A 10694-nucleotide genomic window follows, 5' to 3' on the forward strand; every position below is an offset into this window, starting at 1 on the left:
CAACACATCATTGGACTGGTTACCATGGTGACGGTCTTGTCAGACCACACCAAGGTGACCACACGGTGATAGATAGTGTGTGTGTGTGTGTGTACGCTTGACAAGGTTCAAGCTCAGACACGCAGACATTGACACCTGTCAATAGATTACCACGGGGTGTTTTATCTGGATCACACACTCTGACGTAAACAGATGCTCACACACCTCTCACACCCTCCCCTCTGCCCTGAATACAGTCAACAGGCTGTGTCCATGTCTCTTACTCAGTTGGCTGTGCTCAGGTGTGCTGGTCGTCCCACTGTCTCCCGGATGGGGCCATGATGTCCCCCACAGAATTTGTTGATTAGTTTGACCCAGGCTGAGCCTGGGAGCCTGTAGGAAGACACAGTGGACCCTGCCAGGGCTGACATAAACAGGGTGGCTCAACCTAAGTTACGATAGCTCTCTCTCTCTCTCTCTCTCTCTTTCTCTCTCTCTCTCTCTCTCTCTCTCTCTCTCTCTCTCTCTCTCTCTCTCTCTAAAGGGCTTTATTGGCATGGGAGACACATGTTTACATTGCCAAAGCAAGTGAAATACATAATAAACAAAAGTTAAATAATCAATCAAAATGGAACAGTAAAAATTACACTCACAACTTTCAAAGGAATAGGCACATTTCAAATGTCATATTATGACTATAGTGTTATAATAATCTGCAAATAGTTAAAGTACAAAACGGAAAATAAATCAACATAAATATGTGTTGGTGTTTTTTCTTCACTGGTTGCCCTTTTCTTGTGGTAACAGGTCACAAATCTTGCTGCTGTGATGGCCCACTGTGGTATTTCTCCCAATAGATATGGGAGTTTATTAAAATTTGATTAATTTTGGATTTCTTTGTGGGTCTGTGTAATCTGAGGGAAATATGTGTGTCTAATATGGTCATACATTGGGCAGGAGGTTAGGAAGTGCAGCTCAGTTTCCAACTCATTTTGTGGGCTGTGTGCACACAGCCTGTCTTCTCTTGAGAGCCAGGTCTGCCTACGGCGGCCTCTCTCTCTCCATACATGTAGAGCTGTTGTAGAGCTGTTGTAGAGCTGTTGTAGAGCTGTTGTAGAGCTGTTGTAGAGCTGTTGTAGAGCTGTTGACAGGGGAAGGTCTGTAATCTGCAATGACGGGTGTCTATAACCCTTGACCTCTAATATCTGACCATAATCACGTCTCAACACTGACCCTGTTAACAACAACATCCTCTTGTCATTGTTTCCACCTAAAAATGCTGGATTTGTCAGGGAAACAAAAGAGAAAGACAGACTGTAGGGGTGGTGATGTAGAGATAGATAGTTTAGAGAGGATGTACGGGTGGTGATGTAGAGATAGATAGGTTAGAGAGGCTGTAGGGGTGGTGACGTAGAGATAGATAGGTTAGAGAGGCTGTAGGGGTGGTGACGTAGAGATAGATAGGTTAGAGAGGCTGTAGGGGTGGTGACATAGAGATAGATAGGTTAGAGAGGCTGTAGGGGTGTGTGACGTAGAGAGAGTAGGTTAACAAAGGTTAGAGAGGCTGTAGGGGTGGTGACGTAGAGATAGATTTGTTAGAGAGGCTGTAAGGGTGGTGACGTAGAAAGCGATTTGTTAGAGAGGGTGTAGTGGTGGGGAAGTAGAGAGAGATAGGTTAGATAGGCTGTAGGGGTGGTGACGTAGAGAGAGATAGGTTAGAGAGGCTGTAGGGGTGGTGACGTAGAAAGAGATTTGTTAGAGAGGATGTAGCAGTGGTGACGTAGAGAGAGATAGGTTAGAGAGACTGTAGGGTAGAGATTAGAGAGGTTGTAAGGGTGGTGACGTAGAGAGAGATAGGTTAGAGAGGCTGTAGGGGTGGTGACGTAGAGAGAGATAGGTTAGAGAGGTTGTAAGGGTGGTGACGTAGAGAGAGATAGGTTAGAGAGGCAGTAAGGGTTGTGACGTAGAGAGAGATAGGTTAGAGTGGATGTAGTGGTGTGATTTAGAGATTAGAGAGGTTGTAAGGGTGGGGACGTAGAGACAGATAGGTTAGAAAGGATGCAGATGTGGTGACGTAGAGAGAGGATGTAGAGACAGATAGGTTAGAGAGGCTGTAGGGGTGGTGACATAGTGAGAGATAGGTTAGAGAGGCTGTAGGGGTGGTGATGTAGAGAGAGATAGGTTAGAGAGGCTGTAACGGTGGTGACGTAGTGAGAGATAGGTTAGAGAGGATGTAGGGGTGGTGACGTAGGGAGAGATAGGTTAGAGAGGCTGTAGGGGTGGTGACATAGAGAGAGATAGGTTAGAGAGGCTGTAGGGGTGGTGATGTAGAGATAGATAGGTACACAAAGGTTAGAGAGGCTGTAGGGGTGGTGACATAGAGATAGATTGGTTAGAGAGGATGTAGGGGTGGTGACGTAGAGAGAGATAGGTTAGAGAGGCTGTAGGGGTGGTGACATAGAGAGAGATAGGTTAGAGAGGCTGTAGGGGTAGTGACGTAGACAGATAGGTTAGAGTGGATGTAGTGGTGGTGATTTAGAGATTATAGAGGCTGTAAGGGTGGGGATGTAGAGACAGATAGGTTAGAGAGGATGCAGAGACGTAGAGAGAGGTTATAGAGACAGATAGGTTAGAGAGGCTGCAGAGGTGGTGACGTAGAGAGAGATAGGTTAGAGTGGCGGTGACATAGAGAGATAGGTTAGAGAGGCTGTAGGGGTGGTGACGTAGAGAGAGATAGGTTAGAGAGGCTGTAGGGGTGGTGACAGAGAGAGATAGGTTAGAGAGGCTGAAGGGGTGGTGATGTAGAGAGAGATAGGTTAGAGAGGCTGTAGGGGTGGTGACGTAGACAGATAGGTTAGAGAGGCTGAAGGGGTGGTGACGTAGAGAGAGATAGGTTACACAAAGGTTAGAGAGGCTGTAGGGGTGGTGACGTAGAGAGAGATAGGTTACACAAAGGTTAGAGAGGCTGTAGGGGTGGTGACATAGAGATAGATAGGTTAGAGAGGCTGTAGGGGTGGTGATATAGAGAGAGATAGGTTAAAGAGGCTGTAGGGGTGGTGACGTAGAGAAAGATAGGTTAGAGAGGCTGTAGGGGTGGTGACGTAGAGAGAGATAGGTTACACAAAGGTTAGAGAGGCTGTAGGGGTGGTGACAAGAGAGAGAGATAGGTTAGAGAGGATGTATGGGTGTTGACATAGAGAGAGATAAGTTATAGAGGGCTGTTAGGGGTGGTGAAATAGAGAGAGGATAGGTTAGAGAGGCCTGTAAGGGGGGTGACGTAGACAGATAGTTAGAGAGTGCTGAAGGGGTGGTGTGATGTATAGAGAAGTAGTTTAGAGAATGATGTACGGGGGTGGTGACGTGAGAAAGCGATTTGTTAGAGAGGGTGGTAGGTGGTTGGGAAGTTAAGAGAGATAGGTTAATAGGCTGTAGGGTGTGGTGACGGTAGGATTAGATATGGGTTAGAGAGGCTGTAGGGTGTTGACGTAGAAAGAGATTTGTTAGAGAGAATGTAGCAGTGGTTGACGTAGAGAGAGATATGTTAGAGAGTGCTTGTAGGGTGGGTAATGTATAGATTAGAAAAACAAAAAGGTTGTAAGGGTGGTGAACATAGAGAAGAGATAAGGATTGAGAGGCTGTAGGGGTGGTGACATAAGAGAGTAGATGAGGTTAGAGAGGTTGTAAGGGTGGTGACGTAGAGAGAGATAGGTTAGAGAGGCAGTAAGGGTTGTGACGTAGAGAGAGATTGGTTTGAGAGGATGTTGTGGTGGTGACGTAGAGAGAGATAGGTTAGAGTGGATGTAGTGGTGGTGATTTAGAGATTAGAGAGGTTGTAAGGGTGGGGACGTAGAGACAGATAGGTTAGAGAGGCTGTAGGGGTGGGTGAACGTAGTGAGAGACAGGTTAGAGAGGCTGTAACGGTGGTGACGTAGATATAGATAGGTTGCACACAGGATAGATGGAGGATAGATAAGAGGAGGAGGGATATAGGATTGAGAGATTTAGATGTGGAAAAATATCTATAAAAAACTCAACTAAGTATCTAAAGCCTTTAACCAGAGCCCCAAATAATTTTAGAAACAATATGCACACAGCCTTTCTTAGCATTTGATCCAGAGCACCCTTGAAAAAACATTGGCTGTGTTTGAAAATCTGTCCTGCCTACTACTTACTAAAACAACATACTGTGTGCTAATGATACTACATACTATTTAGAATGAACTGTTTAGTAAAACTGAATGCAGTAAGCAACAAATATCAACACTAAACTCATGAGAATGCGTAATCTCATGCGCAATTATGCTAATTCCCCCCATTCATTCATTTAGGAAGAGCTCATCCACTTTGCTGGTTATCAGCTGTTATTAAATACACATGGGTCTGGAATGGTCATTCTCTTCCTCAACACTTCTCTGGTTATCAGCTGTTATTAAATACCCATGGGTCTGGAATGGTCATTCTCTTCCTCAACACTTCTCTGGTTATCAGCTGTTATTAAATACACATGGGTCTGGAAAGGCCATTCTCTTCCTCAACAATGTGCAGCAAATTCTACTAGATGAAAAGCCTAAATTAGTATGACATCCTGGCATTTAAACTCACAGACATCATTCAAACAGTTTTAGAAACGTCAGAGTGTTTTCTATCCAAATCTACTAATAATATGCAAATATTTGACTCTGGGCCGAGTAGCAGGCAGTTCACTCTGGGCATGCTTTTCATCCGAACGTGAAAATATTGCCCTCTATCCCAAACAGGTTTTAAGTCAAACTGCCTGATGAAGACCTAAGGGTCAAAACATTGTTTCAATAAAATCATGTGCGATCATGAACTGCAGTGTGCGGCTTTTCACCATAATTGCAGCATTTGCAAAAAAGTAGTCTACCTAGATGTGCTTATGTTCTCCAGCTTTTGTTAATTACATCTAGATGTTCCGCTAGCGGAACACCGCTCCAATATCCAATGATAGGGCGTGGCGCGAATTACAAATTCCTCGAAAATCCGAAAACTTCAATTTTTCAAACATATGACTATTTTACACCATTTTAAAGACAAGACTCTCCTTTATCTAACCACATTGTCCGATTTCAAAAAGGCTTTACAACGAAAGCAAAACATTAGATTATGTCAGGAGAGTACCCAGCCAGAAATAATCAGCCACCCATTTTTCAAGCTAGCATATAATGTCACAAAAACCAAAACCACAGCTAAATGCAGCACTAACCTTTGATGATCTTCATCAGATGACACTCCTAGGACATTATGTTATACAATACATGCATGTTTTGTTCAATCAAGTTCATATTTATATCAAAAAACAGCTTTTTACATTAGCATGTGACGTTCAGAACTAGCATTCCCACCGAACACTTCCGGTGAATTTACTAAATTACTCACGATAAACGTTCACAAAAAACATAACAATTATTTTAAGAATTATAGATACAGAACTCCTTTATGCAATCGCGGTGTCCGATTTTAAAATAGCTTTTCGGTGAAAGCACATTTTGCAATATTCTGAGTAGATAGCCCGGCAATCACAGGCTAGCTATTTTGACACCCACCAAGTTGGTACTCACCAAACTCAGATTTACTATAGAAAAATTGGATTACCTTTGCTGTTCTTCGTCAGAATGCACTCCCAGGACTTCCCACTTTACACCCATGTTGTTTTGGTTCCAAATAATCCATAGTTATATCCAAATAGCGGCGTTTTGTTCTTGCGTTCAAGACACTATCCAAAGGGTGACGCGCCGGCGCGTATCGTGACAAAAAATGTCAAAATATTCCATTACCGTACTTCAAAGCATGTCAAACGCTGTTTAAAATCAATTTATGCGATTTTTCTCGTAAAATAGCGATAATATTCTGACCGGGAGATGTCATTTTCGTTCAAAGACTGAAAATGTAAAATGGACTCTTCACGTGCGCACCCGTTTCATTGTTCTCAGATCGACCACTATCCAAATGCGCTACTGTTTTTCAGCCAGGGACTGCAGAGTCATCATTCCCCGTTCTGGCGCCTTCTGAGAGCCTATGGGAGCCTTAGGAAATGTCACGTTACAGCAGAGATCCTCTGTTTTTGATAAAGAGGCTATAGAAGGCCAAGAAATTGTTAAATCAGGTACGTGTTTTATCCGGCCGTGAAAATACTGCCCCTATCCTAAACAGGATAACAGAACTCCTATGGCAGGCAACAACCTGAGAAAAATCCAACCAGGAAGTGGGAAATTTGAGGGTTGTAGTTTTTCTTTCTAATCCCTATTCAAACTACAGTATCTGTGGGGTCATATTGCACTTCCTAAGGCTTCCACTAGATGTCAACAGTCTTTAGAACCTTGTTTATGCTTCTACTGTTACTGGGCAGAGAATAATAGCCCAGTCAATCAGTGGACTGCCTGGGAGCAGTGAGTTGTTTACTGCGTGAGCACCCAGGCGCACCATTCCTTCTTTTTCCTCTGTAATGAATACGCTATTGTCCAGTTGGAATATTATCAAAAATTTCTGTTAAAAAGACCCTAAGGATTGATTGTAAACATCGTTTGACATGTTTCTACGAACGGTAATGGAACATTTTGACTTTTTGTCTCTGGTTTTACGCTCGTGCATTTTGCCTTTGGATAGTGATCTGAACGCGCGAACAAATGGAGGTATTTGGACATAAATATTGAGTTTTCGAATGAAAAAAAAATTCTTGTGGAAGTGGGAGTCCTGGGAGTGCATTCCGATGAAGATCAGCAAAGGTAAGTGAAGATTTATAATACTTTTTCTGAGTTTAGTTGACTCCAGAACTTGGTGGGTAACTGTATAGCTTGCTTTGATGGCTGAGCTCTGTACTCAGAATATTGAAAAATGTGCTTTCACCGTAAAGCTATTTTGAAATTTGACACAGCGGTTGCATTAAGGAGAAGTGTATCTATAATTATTTCAATAACTGTTGTAAGTTTATCAACGTTTATGATGAGTATTTTTGTAAATTGATGTGCTCATTCAATGGAAGTTTTGGGAGGCAATACATTTTCTGAACATCATGCGCCATTGTAAAATGGGGTTTTTGGATATAAATATGAACTTTATCAAACAAAACATGCATGTATTGTATAACATTGAGTCCTGGGAGTGTCATCTGATGAAGATCATCAAAGGTTAGTGATTAATTTTAGCTGTATTTGTGGTTTTTGTGATGCCTCTCCTTGCTTGGAAAATGACTGTGTGGTTTTCTTGTCAAGTTGATGTCCTAACATAATCTAATGTTTTGCTTTCGCCGTAAAGCCTTTTTGAAATCGGACAAAGTGGTTGGATTAACGAGAGTCTTATCTTTAAAATGGTGTAAAATAGTTGATTGTTTGAGTAAATTGAATTATGGTATTTTTGTTGTTTTGTATTTCGCGCCCTGCTATTCCATTGGCTGTAAGCTAGGGGTCCCGCTAACGGAACTCCTGTCCATAACAGCTTTTAACCCATTGAGGATAGCAGGGATGACACGGTCCAATAGTATGGGGATTGTCTCTCCAGAATGCACCCTTTCCCGTGATTTTGTGGGTATTCATTGTTTCATAACTTAATTGTGTGCATTGTTTGCTGTGTCTATCAATTCCCCATTACATAGATCACCAGTAGTAGCCTACATTTACCGTTAATTCACATAATTTATAATCTACAGTGTTTGTTTGGTTACGGTAATTTCTGTTCATGCATTCAATATATTATTACAGTTATTTACTGTTCTCAATGTCAGATTGGACATGTGTTTTGCAGATCTCAACCTATGCTACAATTGTGAGAAACACGTTTTGGTTTATTTCCTTCCACTTTGTCAATATATTGGTCGTCTTTTGTTTGAAATACTCCTGTAAATGTTGAGCAGGGAGGCACACCTGATTACGCATATAGAAGTAGGACTAGTCTACCTGGCCTGTGCACAAATGTAGACTTATCAATGTGCCTATTTGGGGATAGTATTTCTGATTGTCAGGGCAAATCAGACAGGTGTCTCCTGTTTTCAATACATACCCCTTTTGTCATACAGTATTCCTTATAAGGCAACCAGACTAACCGGTGCCCCCCGCACATTGACTCTGTACCGGTACCCCCCCTTTATATATTTTACTGCTTCTCAGTAATTATTTGTTACTTTTATTATTTATTTATTTATATGCAGGTATTTTATTAAAACTGCATTGTTGGGTAAGGGCTTGTAAGTAAGCATTTCACTGCAAGGTCTACACCTGTAGTATTCGGCGCAGGTAACACCCGCCTGACCACTCTGCCTGCCCTTGACCCTGAGCCTGCCTGCCGTCCTGTACCTTTGCCCCTGTTGCTGTAATTAACATTGTTACTTCAACACGGTCTGCATCTGGGTCTTACCTTGATATTTGATACTCAGTTGTGCACCGGGGCCTCCCACTCCTCTTTCTATTCTGGTTAGAGCCAGTTTGCGCTGTTCTGTGAAGGGAGTAGTACACAGCTTTGTACAAGATCTTCAGTTTCTTGGCAATTTCTCGCATGGAATAGCCTTCATTTCTCAGAACAAGAATAGACTGATGAGTTTCAGAGAAAATGATTTGTTTCTGGACATTTTGAGCCTGTAATCGAACCCACAAATGCTGATGCTCCAGATACTCAACAAGTCTAAAGAAGGAAAGTTTTATTGCTTCTTTAATCAGAACACCAGTTTTCAGCTGTGCTAACATAATTGCAAAAGGGTTTTCTAATGATAAATTAGCCTTTTAAAATGATAAACTTGGATTAGCTAACACAACGTGCCATTGGAACACAGGTTGCTGATAATGGGCCTCTGTACGCCTATGTAGATATTCCATAGAAAATTAGCTGTTTCCAGCTACAATAGTCATTTAGAACATTAACAACGTCTACACTGTATTTCTGATAAATTTTATGTTATTTTAATTGACAAAAAATGTGCTTTTCTTTCAAAAACAAGGACATTTCTAAGTGACCCCAAACTTTTGAATGGTAGTGTATATTTTTTATTTTAAGTCAAACAGCAAATACTTTGCCAGCTACATCAGTCAAATAATAAGTAGCTAGTTTCTGCTCTGCACCGTGGCTTTTAGAAGCCTGTCTGCGCACAGCCTACCCAACCGCTCTGAGGAGTCTGTATGTCCAAAAGCACACCAATGCTGTTTTTAGTATCACAGTGCATTGATAAAACTGTGAGGGGGGGACAAAAATGCAAATTTAGAATGTAGGCGGGGTCATGTCCCCTCATCCCCAGAGAAAGTGGTCTGTACACTGCAACCCACTCTCTAAAGAGAGAGGAAGAGACACTGTCTGTACACTGCAACCCACTCTCTAAAGAGAGAGGAAGAGACACTGTCTGTACACTGCAACCCACTCTCTAAAGAGAGATGAAGAGATACTGTCTGTACACTGCAACCCACTCTCTAAAGAGAGAGGAAGAGACACTGTCTGTACACTGCAAACCCACTCTCTAAAGAGGGGAGGAAGAGACACTGTCTGTACACTGCAACCCACTCTCTAAGAGAGAGGAAGAGACACTGTCTGTACACTGCAACCCACTCTCTAAAGAGAGAGGAAGAGACACTGTCTGTACACTGCAACCCACTCTCTAAAGAGAGAGGAAGAGACACTGTCTGTACACTGCAACCCACTCTCTAAAGAGAGAGGAAGAGACACTGTCTGTACACTGCAACCCACTCTCTAAAGAGAGAGGAAGAGACACTGTCTGTACACTGCAATCCACTCTCTAAAGAGGGAGGAAGAGACACTGTCTGTACACTGCAACCCACTCTCTAAAGAGAGAGGAAGAGACACTGTCTGTACACTGCAACCCACTCTCTAAAGAGAGAGGAAGAGACACTGTCTGTACACTGCAACCCACTCTCTAAAGAGAGAGGAAGAGACACTGTCTGTACACTGCAACCCACTCTCTAAAGAGAGATGAAGAGACACTGTCTGTACACTGCAACCCACTCTCTAAAGAGAGAGGAAGAGACACTGTCTGTACACTGCAACCCACTCTCTAAAGAGGGAGGAAGAGACACTGTCTGTACACTGCAACCCACTCTCTAAAGAGAGAGGAAGAGACACTGTCTGTACACTGCAACCCACTCTCTAAAGAGAGAGGAAGAGACACTGTCTGTACACTGCAACCCACTCTCTAAAGAGAGAGGAAGAGACACTGTCTGTACACTGCAACCCACTCTCTAAAGAGGGAGGAAGAGACACTGTCTGTACACTGCAACCCACTCTCTAAAGAGAGAGGAAGAGACACTGTCTGTACACTGCAACACAGCGGCTGAAGAGAGAGGAAGAGATACAGAGAGAGAGGGAGAGAAAGAGACAGAAAGAGCTAGAGAGAGAGGGAGGGAGAGAGAGCGACAGAAAGAGCTAGAGAGAGAGGGAGGGAGAGAGAGAGACAGAAAGAGCTAGAGATAGAGGGAGGGAGAGAGAGAGACAGAAAGAGCTAGAGAGAGAGGGAGGGAGAGAGACAGAAAGAGCTAGAGAGAGAGGGAGGGAGAGAGAGAGACAGAGGGTAGGAAATATTTAGTATTTCATGTCACCCCAGAGTTTAAAGGCTTCCCTTTCATTTGGAACATTTTGTCATTTTCTCTCTATTCCGATTTCATCTGCTCCACCTCTTTCCCCATGATAAAGACATCCCTCTCTTCTGCGGGCCCCTGAGGGGAGGGCATACAATGTGTGTACATGTTTGTGTGTGTGTTTTTGTC

This window comes from Salmo trutta, chromosome 26 (assembly GCF_901001165.1).
Source record: "Salmo trutta chromosome 26, fSalTru1.1, whole genome shotgun sequence".
Taxonomy (NCBI): domain Eukaryota; kingdom Metazoa; phylum Chordata; class Actinopteri; order Salmoniformes; family Salmonidae; genus Salmo; species Salmo trutta.